Source organism: Gossypium arboreum, chromosome 3 (assembly GCF_025698485.1).
Source record: "Gossypium arboreum isolate Shixiya-1 chromosome 3, ASM2569848v2, whole genome shotgun sequence".
NCBI classification, from domain to species: Eukaryota; Viridiplantae; Streptophyta; class Magnoliopsida; order Malvales; family Malvaceae; genus Gossypium; species Gossypium arboreum.
Genome location: NC_069072.1, coordinates 10,621,003 through 10,636,385, shown reverse-complemented (window position 1 = coordinate 10,636,385; position 15,383 = coordinate 10,621,003). Strand labels below are relative to the sequence as shown.

Genomic DNA, 15,383 nt, shown 5'->3' with positions numbered 1-15,383 from the left:
CAAAACCCATTACCTACCCCCACCCCAATGCTTGTGGGCTATTTGAAGAAACCCTAAACCCATATTTTTCATGTTTTCTAATAGATAAATAAAAACTTGGAACAAAAGCATCCATTAAAGATGATAAAAAAAATTCCATTTCACTTTTAAGTAGTTGATTAAGTAAAACCATGCCATGATCCTTCACGTCACTTTAAAATCCAGATCAAAAGCTAAGGCAAATGAAAATCATGACCTCGAAGTGCTCATTAAGAAGAAATTCCTTGGGTCGTAAATTCATATAAATAATAATTTTATTTTGGATGATATCTCGGGTCGTAAATAGCCGACTATGACAAGACGCAATTCCTCACCATAGAAGTCCTCAGTAAATTCATGAAGCAACCATGGTTCCTGCAGCATGAATCATGTTTAGAAAATAAAGAGTTAACAATCATTAATAAGGCTTGCAGTGGTTAACATCCAAGTTATTATTGCACTCACTATAATCTTTTCAGCATTGTTGAAATATGGGTTCCAACTGATGCTCATGACCATTTTATAAACACCTCTTGTAGACAATCCAACCCAACCAAAATATACCCCGGAAGTACATCCACTACTATTTTCTTTAGCAGTTGTATGGATTCTTCATCTCTTGTTTTCTGGACTACTCCAGTGTCATCAGCTACTATTCTTTTTCCATCGGTGGATAATTTGTATGTTTGTTGATGAAGTACATGTTGAACTGTTGACATTAAATCAATTCCGGCTTGGATTTGAAAGTATTTTGGATTATTGTAACACTTGTCAATGGTTTTTGTCAAGTGTTTTTTATCTTCTTTGGCTGCTGATAAATAAGGACTATCAATCATTCTTTGAATAATCCAAATTTGATATGGTCGATAAAATCGCTCTTTTTCAGCAATGCCAATAAGACTACTTATTTGGATATAAAAATAGTAATAAAAATCATCTTGATATACCAAAAGTGATAATATAGCTTTTATAATAGCAGGAAAATTTTTTAATAAGTGAAAAGAAAAGTTTTGTATTACAATTTCTCTAACAAAACCCCATTCAATACTGTTTATATCAAATGGTTCATGATCTGGTCTGAATTTTATAGTAGGAATTTCTTCTCCTATTTCATTTAGAAAAACATATGTTTGTAGGAAGTATTCAGAAAAAACCTTTTTAAATTGAGCCTGCTAGTTGCAGATAATTCTATTGATTTTTTCAAAAATTTCTCCTGGCAATATTTTCTTAGCTTTGTTATATAAACATATTCTGAACATTTTATTCATAATGGGACTAGGTATTTGAACTATTTTCATACCTATTGGTGTTGTTGAATTTGTACTAATATTATCTTCTTCTTCCTCTATCTGAGAATTAGAGTATAAAACTAAATTATCATTTGTATTTGTTATAGCATTATTTTTAAAATATAGTCTATCTCCAGATGACATATATTCTATAGTACTTACTGGTTTTGAAGTACTAGCACCACTTATTCTATCAATCATCCAATCTTTTGGTATTGACAGATCTTTTAGATGTAATAATTTTGGTTGTATTTTTGTAGTAAATTTATTGGGTTCAAATAACTCAATTATTTTATTATTAATTTATTTAATTTCTACTTCTGCCGTGTTGGTATATTCATTAATAGAAGTCCAACTTATTGCTAGATCTTCTGCTAAATCACTAATTTCAGAATTTTTAATTCTTAAACATAAACATTCTTCTATTAGAGGATCTGTAATGGATATAAAATAGTTTGGTTTAACCTTAAATCCTATTACACCAGTATGTAAATTAGACTGAATACCACCAATAAGTGTTTTTATCGGATTTTCAAATTTTTTATCTAATAAAACTGCTATTATAGGTATATCATGTCCTTTTCTAAAGAATGCTCTTATTGTTATCATAATTATACCTAAATGTATATATCTAACTTAAGGGTATTTCTTTTAATTCTCTTAATTTTTTTCTGTTAATCCTCCTCTAGTATCCTTGCGACTGTATTGCCACTAATTTTTTCTATATGTCTTTGACTCCATATTTTAAACTTAGATATTTTATATATTTCCTCTTTAGAAATATGATTTTTATTTATTTTTCTATCATTTCATCGAAAAATCTTTTTCTTCTCCAATCAAATTTCCTAATTTTATATCTTGTTGTTCAGACTTAGGGATTTCTTCTAATTGATTTTTAGAACTACTACCTACATTAAACATAAATATATATTCTTCTTCATCCGAATCGAATCATTTCGATATTAACTCATATAATATTTCTTCTTGATTTATTTCCTCTTCATAACATATTTCTAAATCTTGTTTTTCAAGACTTTTAATCATCTTTTTAGCACTTTTTCCTTTATTAGGATAGTTTGGTGCTATATGACCTTCTTCATCACATATAAAACATTTACATACTATTTTTTAGATTTTTAGAAGTTTTTCTTCTACCAAATTTTTCTTTTTCTTATTATTATTACTAGTATATTTTTATTTCTGGTTTCCATCTAATAAATTTATATTTTCTATTTTTCTTTCTATGTTTTTTATAAGTATTAGAACGTATTGTTTTACATCCAAATTCCCATTCATTTTCTAGAATTTTTGTACAATGACTATAACTTAATTTATTTTTTACTTGTTTAGCGACTTTAGTCGTAAACAATGTAAAGTTATTCTTTCCTTTGCAAAATTAATTCTATTTCTTATAGAATCTATATTTTCTTTTGCTATGCCTCGCTTCTTTACTATGTTTATCTAAATAGGACACATATTTCTTTATACATATTTCGTCCCATGGTGGGGGTAATTTATGAAAGTATTGGTTTTTCCAAAATTCTATATTTTCAATTTTTAACTTTTGATATTCATGAAGAAATTTTTTAGAAAATTCTTCTAGGTATCTTATATCACATAGTTTAATTTTTGACAAAGTATAACTTGCTATACTATATTGATCTTTTTTATCAAAATAGCCACAAAATTATGTTTTTAGAATATTTGTTAATCCTTTTAAAAGATCTTTAGGAGTACCTATTTGATTAATTAGTTGTCCTTTTTGGACTTTTCCTACTTCTGATTCTTCCCATCGTCTTAAAAATTGTAAAACATCTCCTTGAAAAGGTCCTACAAAATAATTTAAGAAATTTTCTTTTGACCAAGTACCATTGTTGTTTACAACGATTGTCATTGACTGTGCCCAATCGTCTATAGTTTTTTCATAGTCTGATATTGAAATATTAGTTAAGTCTAAATATATTCCACCTTGAGCCACATTTCTTTTATTTAAATCATCTATCCTATGTGGTATAGGTATAGTTTGACTTGATTGTTGATTAGAAGATTTTCCTGTATATTCGGTTTTAATTTCATTAGTAGCTATATTTTCGGTTTGATTACCAAAAATTCTAGTTGTATTTTCAACTGTCTCAAAGTCTTTGTTTAAAGCTCTCAGATAATCATCTGTTTGATCATCTGATTCTAGTTTTCTTTTACCATAAGGATCTGTTTGATCAGTATCCATTAGTTCTGGAACATCTATATTTTCATCCTCATCTGTTGAAGTATTTTCTTCATCAGATTTATAACTAGTTACATTTAAATCTTCTTGATTGTCTGAATTACTAGAACTACTACTTTCTGTAGTATCATAATTTAACATATAATGATAATTAAACCGAGTAAATAGATCTTTATGTTTTCATAAAGTTTTTCTATTAATTTTAAATATTCTATTCTTTCATTTTTATCAATTACTTTTAGTAAATCTGATTTTCCAATGTTCTATTAATTCTTTATAAGATTGAAAATCATATTTTGTTGAGTAATATTTTTCTTTTCTTTTTTCAGATATTTTATTTCTATTAATAGTAGAAGATAACTCTTCTCAAGAAGTTTCTTCTTCATCGATAAAGTTAAAATTATATTACTATTATCATAATACAAAGGACCTAAATCCATGTCCGATTCTATATTATTATTATTATTAATAACCTATTCTAATTTATTATTAACTTTTGATAAAATTTCTTTAGATTTGTTGTTCAAATCTAATTCTTTGATATCTCTCATATGACTTACTTTTTCTTCTATATTTCTAACTTTATTATATATTTTATTATAATATATAGAGGTTATATCCATTAGACTATTAAATCCTTTACTAAGGGCGAAATATTATTTTCTTGCTTAGAATCTATATGCATAATATGATTGCAGTTTTTATCTTTATATAAACAATCTGTTTCTTCCATGTTATTTACCTTTGGTACCTAAAACCTTCTGTTATATTATTTTGTCTTATCACTCAAGGGCCTAACGTCTCTCTCTTAGACTTCAAAGGCAAAAGTAAGACAAAATAACAGATATATGGCTTTTAAGATAAATAAACAGAGAATTAACTGGACTGTAAATTAAAGATAAGAACTTATAATGGATATTATGATATCAATTCTTCTAAGAATCGTTACTCCGGGGGCCTCTGATACCAATTTCAGACTTATACCAGTGTAGAAGATAGTTATTTTATTAAAAGTAAAAGGAAGGGTTTTACAAAGAGAGAGTGTTTACAAAGAGAGAATACTAAAAGTTAAAAGAAAAGATTTCTAAGCTATTTTTCGATGCCTTGTTTAAGCTTCTTACATTCCTATTTATAGCAAAATTTCAAAGTTCTATTTAATTTTTCTTCAATCCCGAATAGTGTTTCTGATAAGGATGAATTTATTGTTGCTTCCACATATATTGTCAGTTGTCTCATCATATCTTTGTCCGTACATGGATGCCTTCATTTTCAATTTACTGCCAATCTTGAAAATATACTTGAAAGTCTTCTTGACTCTCCACATGGTCTTTATTTTGTCTTTATCCTTCTTGGATATTATCAAGGTTCCACGTTTCTATTTCGTCCAGGTGTAAAGATTCTGGTGATAGTCTTGGTGAATTCCAAGTCTCCCACGTGTTCTTGATTTTTTCAATTATTTCTGAAGGAAAATCATCTATTTCCATATCTGCTATTTTCTTTAGCAGTTGTATAGATTCTTCATCTTTTGTTTTCTGGACTACTCCAGTGTCATCATCTACTATTCGTTTTCCATCGGTGGATAATTTGTATGTTTGTTGATGAAGTACATGTTGAGCTGTTGACATTAAATCAATTCTGGCTTGGATTTGAAAGTATTTTGGATTATTGTAACACTTGCCAATGGTTTTTGTCAAGTGTTTTTTATCTTCTTTGACTGCTGATAAATAAGAACTATCAATCATTCTTTGAATAATCCAAATCTGATATGGTCAATAAAATCGCTCTTTTTCAGCAATGCCAATAAGACTACTTATTTGGATATAAAAATAGTAATAAAAATAATCTTGATATACCAAAAGTGATAATATAGCTTTTATAATAGCAGGAAATTTTTTTAATAAGTTAAAAGAAAAGTTTTGTATTACAATTTCTCTAACAAAACCCCATTCAATACTGTTTATATCAAATGGTTCATGATCTGGTCTGAATTTTATAGTAGGAACTTCTTCTCCTATTTCATTTAGAAAAACATATGTTTGTAAGAAGTATTCAGAAAAAACCTTTTTAAATTGAGCCCGCTGGTTGCAGATAATTCTATTGATTTTTTCAAAAATTTCTCCTCGCAATATTTTCTTAGCTTTGTTATATAAACATATTCTGAACATTTTATTCATAATGGGACTATTTGTTCTTTTATGAATAAAATATTGGAATATATCAATAAGATTATTTATCTCATTGATATTTATATACTCTATTTCGAGTTCTTCCCAATCTCTGTATAAAACAGCTTTTAATAATAAATCATGTGCTTCATTTTCTTTAGTTGTTTTTTCAACTAAAAATTGCGAAAACTTTGTAAGAGCTCGTCTAAAATTTACTCTTTGTTCTAAAATATGGGTTTTCCGTATTTCATTAATGTATTTATAAATTTCACTTGGTAAACCTGGATTATAAAAATCTTTTATCTCTGGAATTTGTTGTTGTTTCAACAAATTTTCTACTCTTTTTATAACTTCAGAATAACTAGCTTGATATGCTAAATTCGGATCCTGAGACCAAGGAGATTGACTTATTGTTCTTGAATGATATTGGCTTACCATTCTTAATGCATATGATGAAGGAGATCCAGTTGGTTGTCTTACCATTGGATAAGGAACGTAATATCCTTGGTTAGATAGAATGATGTTAATATAGGAGTAAATCCTTGATTAGGATTTATTTGTTTTCCTTTGTTGGATTTTTTATAGACAGTAGTCCATTCCCTGACTTGTTCTAGAGGTTTTTTACCTCTATCCATAAGGCCTGCTAAGATAATCAGCAATAATATTATCAGTGTCTTTTACATATAAAACTTCAAAATTAAAACTACATAATTCATTACATCTAATTCTTCTAGGTACATTTTCTAAACTATTATTAGTAAGAAATTGTTTAACTGCCCGATTGTCAGTTTTAATAATAAAATTTTCAGATGCTAGATATATAAGAAAGGTTTTTATTGTTTTTTTAATAGCTAATAATTCTTTTTCATATATAGCATAATTAACTTCATTTGGTTTAAATTTTCCAGAACTATATCCACATATTAGTTCTTCATTTTTTGCTGTTTGAGCCTTTAAAATACATCCCTAATAATTTTGTGATGCATCTGTTTCTAAAATTAATCTATCACCTTGTTTTGGTAAATAGACTTTTGGGGTATAATTTATTTCTAATTTTATATTTTTAATAATTTCCGAGTCTTTTTTAGACCAGCTAAAAGTTTTATCCTTTTTTTAATTTTTCATATAAGTCACCTATTTTTTGAGATAAGTTAGGGAAGAAGTTTCTTCCATAATTAACTATTCCTAAAAATTGTTGAAGTTGTTTTGATCTTTAATTTCTTTAGGAAATTCTTTTATTTTTACTATAATATGATCTTGTAGTTTAAGACCATCAGAGATAAATTTAATCCTAAAAATTCTATTTCTTTTTTCTAATTCTATTTTTTAAGACTCAAAATAATTTCATGTTTTATGAATTCTTGAGAGATAATTTTAAATGTTTTCTATGTTTTTCCAGAGTTTCTGAAAATATTAAAATATCGTTTATATAAACTACACAAAACTTTTTGTATTTATTCAATATAGAATCCATCCATCTTTGGAAGATTTGATGTGCATTACATAACCCAAATGACATTACGTTCCATTGATAATGACCATTAGGTGCACTAAAGGCTGTTAATAGTTTAGATTCATCAGTTAGCATTATTTACCAAAATCCTGATTCACAATCAAATTTACTAAAGTATTTTGCTTGTTTAGCTTGATTAATCAAAACATCCTTTCGTGGGATACAGTATCCATCAAAAAAAATATTTTGATTTAGTCTTTTATAATTAATTACCATCCTAGCTTTTCCCCTTTTTTATTTCTGCATGATTTCTTACCCTAAAAGTTGGGCTTGAATGTGGACTATTAGTTTTTTCTATTAATCATTTTTCCAATAATTCCTTGATTTGTGTATCAAATTCATCTATATCTTGTTTAGTATAGATCATGGGTTTAATTCTAATAATTTTATAGGATTTTAATTTTATTTCACAATATCTTGGACTATTTTCCCATAATTTTAATGGTTCTTCACTAAAATTATTTTCTAGAATTTTAAACAACCAATGATTTGTTTCTAGTTGTTTAATTTGTTCTTTTCTTATTGGTCTAAATCCTTTATCACATACAAATTTATGGTTTTCTATTAAATGTATTTCTCTGAAGTTTTTTCGTTGATAATATTACTAAATTTTTATCTATAGAAAACGGTAAATGATGATATATAAAATTATTTCCTAATAATATGTCTCCATGCATTTCAGGAAAATACAATATTTTAGGAATTACAAATCTTACATTATTTATGTAAATTGGTATATTTCTAGCCTTAAATTGGATTATGGTTTCTTTACCATCTATCCCTGTGGCTCTAATTGGGTTTTTCATTAATTCCCATTTTTCTTCAGGAATGGTATTTTCTCTACAGCTACTTGTGGTAGCTCCAGTATCTAATAAGGCATGCAAATAATATGTTTTATATTCTCTAAATTGAAATGTAATTTCAATATATGTATAATATTTCCTAGGTTGGAAATTTGAAAATGTAATAATATAATTTTTTCCCATTTTCATTTGTTGAATAATAGTAGTAGCTTGTATTTCTTCCATTCTAGTATTTCTAGAATTTCTACTAGGTTCAGTGGGGAAAATAAGTATTTGAACAGTTTTCATACTTATTGGTGTTTTTGAATTTGTACTAATATTATCTTCTTCTTCTTTTATCTGAGAATTAGAGGGTAAAACTAAATTATCATTTATATTTATTATAGCATTATTTTTAAAATATAGTCTATCTCTAAATGACATATATTCTATAGTACTTACTGGTTTTGAAGTACTAGCACCACTTATTCTATCAATCATCCAATCTTTTGGTATTGACAGATCTTTTAGATTTAATAATTTTGGTTGTATTTCTGTAGTAAATTTATTGGGTTCAAATAACTCAATTATTTTATTATTAATTTCTTTAATTTCTACTTCTGCCGTGTTGGTATATTCATTAATAGAAGTCCAACTTATTGCTAGATCTTCTGCTAAATCACTAATTTCAGAATTTTTTGTCTAAATTCTTAAACATAAACATTCTTCTATTAGAGGATCTGTAATGGATATAAAATAGTTTGGTATATTATGATAAATAATGGGATTGAAGAAAAATTAAATAGAACTTTGAAATTTTGCTATAAATAGGAATGTAAGAAGCCTAAAGAAGGCATCGAAAAATAGCTTAGAAATCTTTTTTTTACTTTCCGTATTCTCTCTTTGTAAACACTCTCCCTTTGGGTGACAAGTTAGCTGGAAAAAAGAAACGAAAGAGATCAGGATATGAAGCAAAACAGACGAAATATGAACAAATGTCTAAGACTTTGGATGTTATAACAAAGCAACATGGCTCAAAGACTCTTAAGTTATTAGGGGTTTGAGTTACAGGTAGATATCTGTGTGATTTCTTCCCACACAAAGGCCAAAATAGCGTAAGGACAGAGACTAGCTTAGCAAACAGTTTATTATATACCTGTAGGGATCCCAAGAACTTTTGAGCCACGGCCAAATCCCTTAATGACGGGACCACTGATATACCAAGGTTCTGTTGGCAAAGTTCCCTCTATCCCTGCAATCACAACACCATTTTCTCATGATTATTGTTTACAAGTAAAGGTTACTAACTATGATGCAATACAAAGATGTAGGTGTCAAAAGATTTACAATCTTGAAATGGAGGTAGGCCCTACTTTTCAGGTTGCAAATCAAGCAGAGAGTTTATCACTTCATCGGCAGAGATGTAAAGATGCGCTTGTTTTGGAACAGATGGCACAGCAACCACTTCCATTCCAGCAGCCTTACCAGCTGTAACACCTGGCCTGGCAATGCAAGTTCCCAGAATTAGTGAAAGAAAAAACTATGTCATATGCTTATGAGATGCTAGTGCTAATTAATAAAAACAACAAAACATCTAAACGTTGCAAGACAATAAATCAGGAAAAATAGGGCATGCTTTCAATACTTAAAAGGTTAGCTCAAAATGTTCTTAAGTTGCCAAAAGGACTGCTAGAGCAATGAAATTTAGTAGGGACTTGAGACAGCTAGAGCTCCTTTCTTTCTACTTCTTTATTTCATTTTGTCCTCCATATAAATTAATTAGAGCTATAATTTCTCTTACAAAAATAAAAATAAGTACCAGCTGCTATCGTGAACATTTAAATACTTGTGCAAATAACAAGATGAATTATTTCAAGGAACAATTAGTTATGAACAAATAAGAAACAACTTAAACGAACAGAACTTGGTGTCCACAACCACATAATTGATTAATTATGAACAAATAACCAAAGGGAATGTACTCAAAAGTAAAATCATACTTTCTTTTTCTCTAAATGCAAAGTAAAAAATTCTTTAAATTATATTTTTTCCAAAAATATTATGTTTAAATCCAGTTTTTTTTCCTCTCCTTTTTTGCTTTTGAAATTAAAAACAAAATAGAAAAGCAAAAACTACAGCATATATAAACAAAGACATCAAATAAGACCCAGACAAAGCAACAAGTTAAATGACAGAACCTTCATTTGGCATTGAGAGAAGCGAGGACAGTGTTGTACTCAGAAACATTGTCAGCATAGTTTCGTTTGGCTTTTGTTCCAGTTAAATCCGAAAATTGGTGGCGACCCAGTGAACGAAGCATAGTCCTGTTGGGACCCGCTTTCAACAGCAAAAGATACGAGAAACGAGATAAGAAATCGAGTCGTAAAAGGAAAATTTTGGTGTTTGTATAATTTTGGAATTTATACCAGAAATGAATCGAAAGAGGAACTTCATTGGCGAAAACAGAATGAATAATAGTGAAGGGTTTTCTTCGCTCTGATTTGCTTCCAAAACCCCTTTGTGCCTTTTTTAGTTTCTTTTTATTATTTCAGATCGAGAGAAAAAGAGTAGCTAAATTTTATTTGGGGGATTTGGGAGAATAAGAGGGAGTAAGGAGCCGGTAACCAAAAATTTTCTTTTGAGAGTGAGCGGGATTTTGATTTCTCTTTTTCCTTTTTTTGGTAAAATAATGGTATTTTGCGGCGTTTTCAATAAAAACGTCATTATAGTTCAATTTTTTACGGTGTTTTTATCAAAAACGCCATTATAGCTTAACTTTTTGTAGTGTTTTTGGGAAAAACGCTACTATTGCTTAATTTTAATTTTTTTATTTTTAACATATTTTTTCTATTTTTCTTTCAAAATTTTTGTCTTGAGATTATCATTTTTGAATTTTTTTAATTTTGAATATTGAACTTTTTAACTGAAATATGGACTAAAATATTAAATATTAAATTTTTAAGTTTTTATTTTAAATTTTTAAATTTTTAAATTTTAAATTTTTTGAAGATTTTATAATTTTTAAATTATCATATAAAATACAAAAGGAAACTTTAACAAAAATAAAATGAAATAGATGAATTAAAAAATACAAAATGACACAAAGAATACAAGCATTATTCTTTTAAGCATGGTCCGCATTAGTTGTTTAGATTTTCATATAAATGGCATTTAATTATATGTATACACCTAAATTTTGATAGAAATACATCTCGTAATTATATATGAATTTCGGTTTAATGTGTAATTGTAGACGTGAAATTCTAATTATGGTTTAAATGTATAGTTGAAACTTTAATTTTGATTTAATCATACACATTTTAAAAATAAATACATCAATATATTTTTATATTGGATAAATATAAATATTTATGTATGCAATATATAAATATAAAATGATGTTATATCAATAATTGTATTAATAATTTACAAGAAATGGATCAAATTAAAGTTCATGTATACAATTGTACACTAAACCATTGTTAGAAAAAGAAACATCTTGGAGATTTTGGATTTGAATTGGGGAAAAATGGGTGATTATTGTAAGGATTCAGATTAGGGAAAATGGGAAAATTATCTCTTACATAATTTAAACTATAATCATAATTTTAATATATTAAAATTAATATTATCTCTTTACAATTATATAATAAATTATTTAATATATAAATTACAAAACATTAATTAATCTAAACCTTAAACCCCTAACCCCTACTCCCTACCCCTTAAACCCTAAATCATAAACATAATCTATAAACCCTAACCCCTAAGCCTTAAACCCCACCCCTTAAACCATAAACCATAATCTCTAAACCCATAATCCATAAACCTTAAAATCGTAACTCACACACTTTAAACCTTAAACCATATACCCTAAACCATAAACCCTAAACTCTAATGATAATTAATTCAATATTTTAAATTTAATACTATCTATTTTATAATTATATAAGAAAATATTTATCATATAAATTAAAAACTACTAATTAATCTAAACCTTAAACTCCTAATCCCTAAACCTTAAACCATAAATCCTAAAATATAAACCTTGAACCCCTAACCTTTAACCCCTAACACCTAAATCTTAAACCCCAACCCTTAAACCACCCTTAAACCATAATCCTTAAACCCATAATCCATAAACCTTAAAATAGTAACTGATAAACATTAAACCCTTAACCATATACCTTAAACCCTAAACTATAATGATAATTAATTCAATATTTTAAAATTAATACTATCTCTTTTACAATTATATAAGAAAATATTTAACATATAAATTAAAAAACAATTAGTCATATACCAAAAATCTTTAAAATTATTTTAAATAATAGTATTTTATTTTTTTTCATTTTTTTTGGCGTTTTTCAAAAAGCGCCGCTAAAACCACTAAAAGCGTTTTGCAAAATTCTTTTGCGCCGTTTTTAAAAAGCGCCACTAATACTTGATCTTTAGCGGCGCTTTTTAAAAACGCCGCTAAAGCCACTAAAAGCTCAATACAAAACGACGGCATTTTGCAAAATTCTTTTGCGGCGTTTTTGTAAAGCCACTAAAGGCTCAATACAAAACCACGGCGTTGTGTTAATTTTTTTACGACGTTTAATGCCGCTAAATATCAAGCATTAGCGGCGTTTTTCATTCAAACGCCGCTAAAAACTTGTTTTGCTGTAGTGTTCTTTTCTTTCCTACTTCTTTGATTCTGTTCCCGTTTCTGTTTCAGGCCTTTGCATGGTGGCGATGAGGAAGCTTTCGGTCAACAGCGATAGGGAGATGCACCTTTTTCCATTTCGGTGAAATTGGCAGAGGGCAGTCCTAGGGGTGCAGACAACTTTGGGGGGGTGTACCTGTTGACATGGTAGAGGCGGGGACCGAAGGAATTAGAGTTTTTTCTTTCTTTTTTCTGTTTAAATTTAGGATAGTGGGCTTTGGGCTTATAAATGGACTAAATTTTTATTTGTTTTTGTTGTTTATTTATTTTTGAGTTTTTTGTTTTGTTTTGTCTGGGCCGGACAAAATTGGGCCAGTACACAAGAGCTTATCTTAAAAAGCTTAATAAAGTTTGACCTACCTTAATTTTCTCTCTATTCGTTACTCTCTTAAATTTCTCAACAGTATCTGGACTACCCATTATTCCATGTAGCTGTTACTTTCTTTAATTATCTCAACAAATCGTTACCTTGATGGCTGTAAAAACCATGCACTAGTAGCTTTCCAAAACACGCCAAAAAAATGAATACAAGCTTAGCCTTTAGCTAAGTACTGCTTTTAAGTTTTTATTATTATTCTTCTTCATATAAGTTTATTAAATTTGAGGGATAGTGAGTTATCTTTGAAAATAATGTTTTACTTGCCTCAAACATTATTTCCAATTCTGTTACCTTAATCCATTATTTTTATAACATCCAGTTGTCATAAAATGCATTTCTAATTAGCGTAACATTGTTAACAATGCCATGATTCGATTAATGATTTCATTTTCCTTTCTTCAAATCTCTTCTCAAATTGAATTATTTTCTTAGACTCCTCTTTCAATCTATCTATCACATCTAAAATGCAATTTTGCAAACAAGACGTGACTCTATATTCCTTCTCACATTATTCATTGTGTTATTTTATTTGAACTAGTGCAAGATTGGCTTTAAGGGTGGAGCATCCTCATGTTTGAACCTCTTCCTACAAATCATGAGCCTACATTTAAGTCTTTATCTTCACTACCAAAATGCGATTGTTTTCTAATAGCACAAATAGGTCAGGGTGAAGAAAAGCTGCTAGATATCATTGAGACAACGATTGGCTAAGGAACTAACTTCCAAAGAACTGAGGCTACGTCGATTTAAATTGAGTTAATTAATTGTATCGAATTAGTTTGATTAATTGATTGGCTACTGAAATTAATTTAATTGGGATCAATTAATAGTTTTATAGAAGTTCAGATTAATACTATTCAAAGACAAATAATGGAACTTGAAACATTGCCTCAAAATTGTACTCCAAAATAATAAATCATTATGGCTAGTGAAAGTAAAAATCCTAGTTTCTCTGAAAATCGTTCAACTAAAGAAGTACACTTCAAGGATCATAATACGAATGAAGGCATTGACATGGTGGTCGATGATGAACCAGAGTCGACGCTTTCTTGGAAAGATAGATTATTGGGGAATTTGGCTAGTGGTTCTAAGGAGTTGGGTACCCAGATTCGGTTTGGAGATGATGATGAGATTGAACTAATGGATAAGGATATTACAAGATCGATGGTTAATGCTATTCCGACGATTGACTTTTCTGAAAGAGTTAATCAATTTTTTATTAAGAACATGGCAACCACAGTGGTCCTCAAACTCTTGGGACAATCTATTGGGTATAATGCACTGCAAAGTCAGTGTTTATAGAGGCCTTATCACCTTTTCAATTAATGGAGATAGAAAATGAATATTTTTAGCAAAATTTCAGAATAAAGAGGACTATGAGAAAGTGCTTTTCTAAAGGACCGTGGATCATTTTTGGGTAGTACCTTACGGTGCAACCTTGGACGACAGATTTTAATCTGATGTAGCCATACCCGAGTGTGGTTAAGGCATGGATCAAACTCCCAAGGCTCCTGGGTTTCTTGTACGAATGTCAGATCCTTGAAGAAATCTGGGGGATGGTTGGCAAGGTTACTAAACTAGACTTGAACACAGATAGTAGAATGTGAGGCAAGTTTGTTGTGATGGTGGTTTACATCAATCTTGATAAACCGTTGACTTCTCAGGTTCTGATTAATGGACATATCCATCAAGTTGAGTTCGAATCGCTGCCGGTAGTTTGCTTCGGCTATGGACGATATGGTCACCTGAAGGAGGGATGCCCAAAAAGTTTTATTGATCTAAACCAGATGGAAATGGAGGAGACGACGGTCGTTCAGAGGAGGATTGGTGAAACTCTGACGGAGGAGACGAAGGTCTATAGACTTTGAATGCTAGTTAAGAAGAAAAGTCGGTGAAACTCCAAGGAAAATAGAAGTCAACCGACGAAGACATCAGACCTTAGAGCGTCTGGATCCAAATTTGAAGCCTTGAATATTGGGGGCATTAAAGATGACGACTTGAATAAGGGAGGAGAAACCATGTCTTTTTTGAAACATGATGTTATGGCTGCTGATAATAAAAATACTCAAAAGTCCACTTCTAAGAAAGTCCCACATATCGTGGGCACAGGTGAAAATGATGACATATAGGCCACAAATGATGAGCTTAGTAAATATGTTGTGGCCCAAAATGGAGTGCATGCTGATGTTTCTGTTTTAACCTCATTTTTGTAAGACAAATGGGTGTAGAGGTCTTTGTGGTAAAAAGAATGCTAAACCCGAGGAAACATTCAATAGTTTCTTTTAAGGAAAACATGGATTCTGTG

The 15,383-nt window shown here is 29.2% G+C and overlaps 1 pseudogene; it reads right to left on the bottom strand.

The window, feature by feature from the left end:
- Window positions 1–276: 276 nt before the first annotated feature.
- On the bottom strand, window positions 277–10,311 carry LOC108474920 (bifunctional riboflavin kinase/FMN phosphatase-like; annotated as a pseudogene).
- Window positions 10,312–15,383: the final 5,072 nt, after the last annotated feature.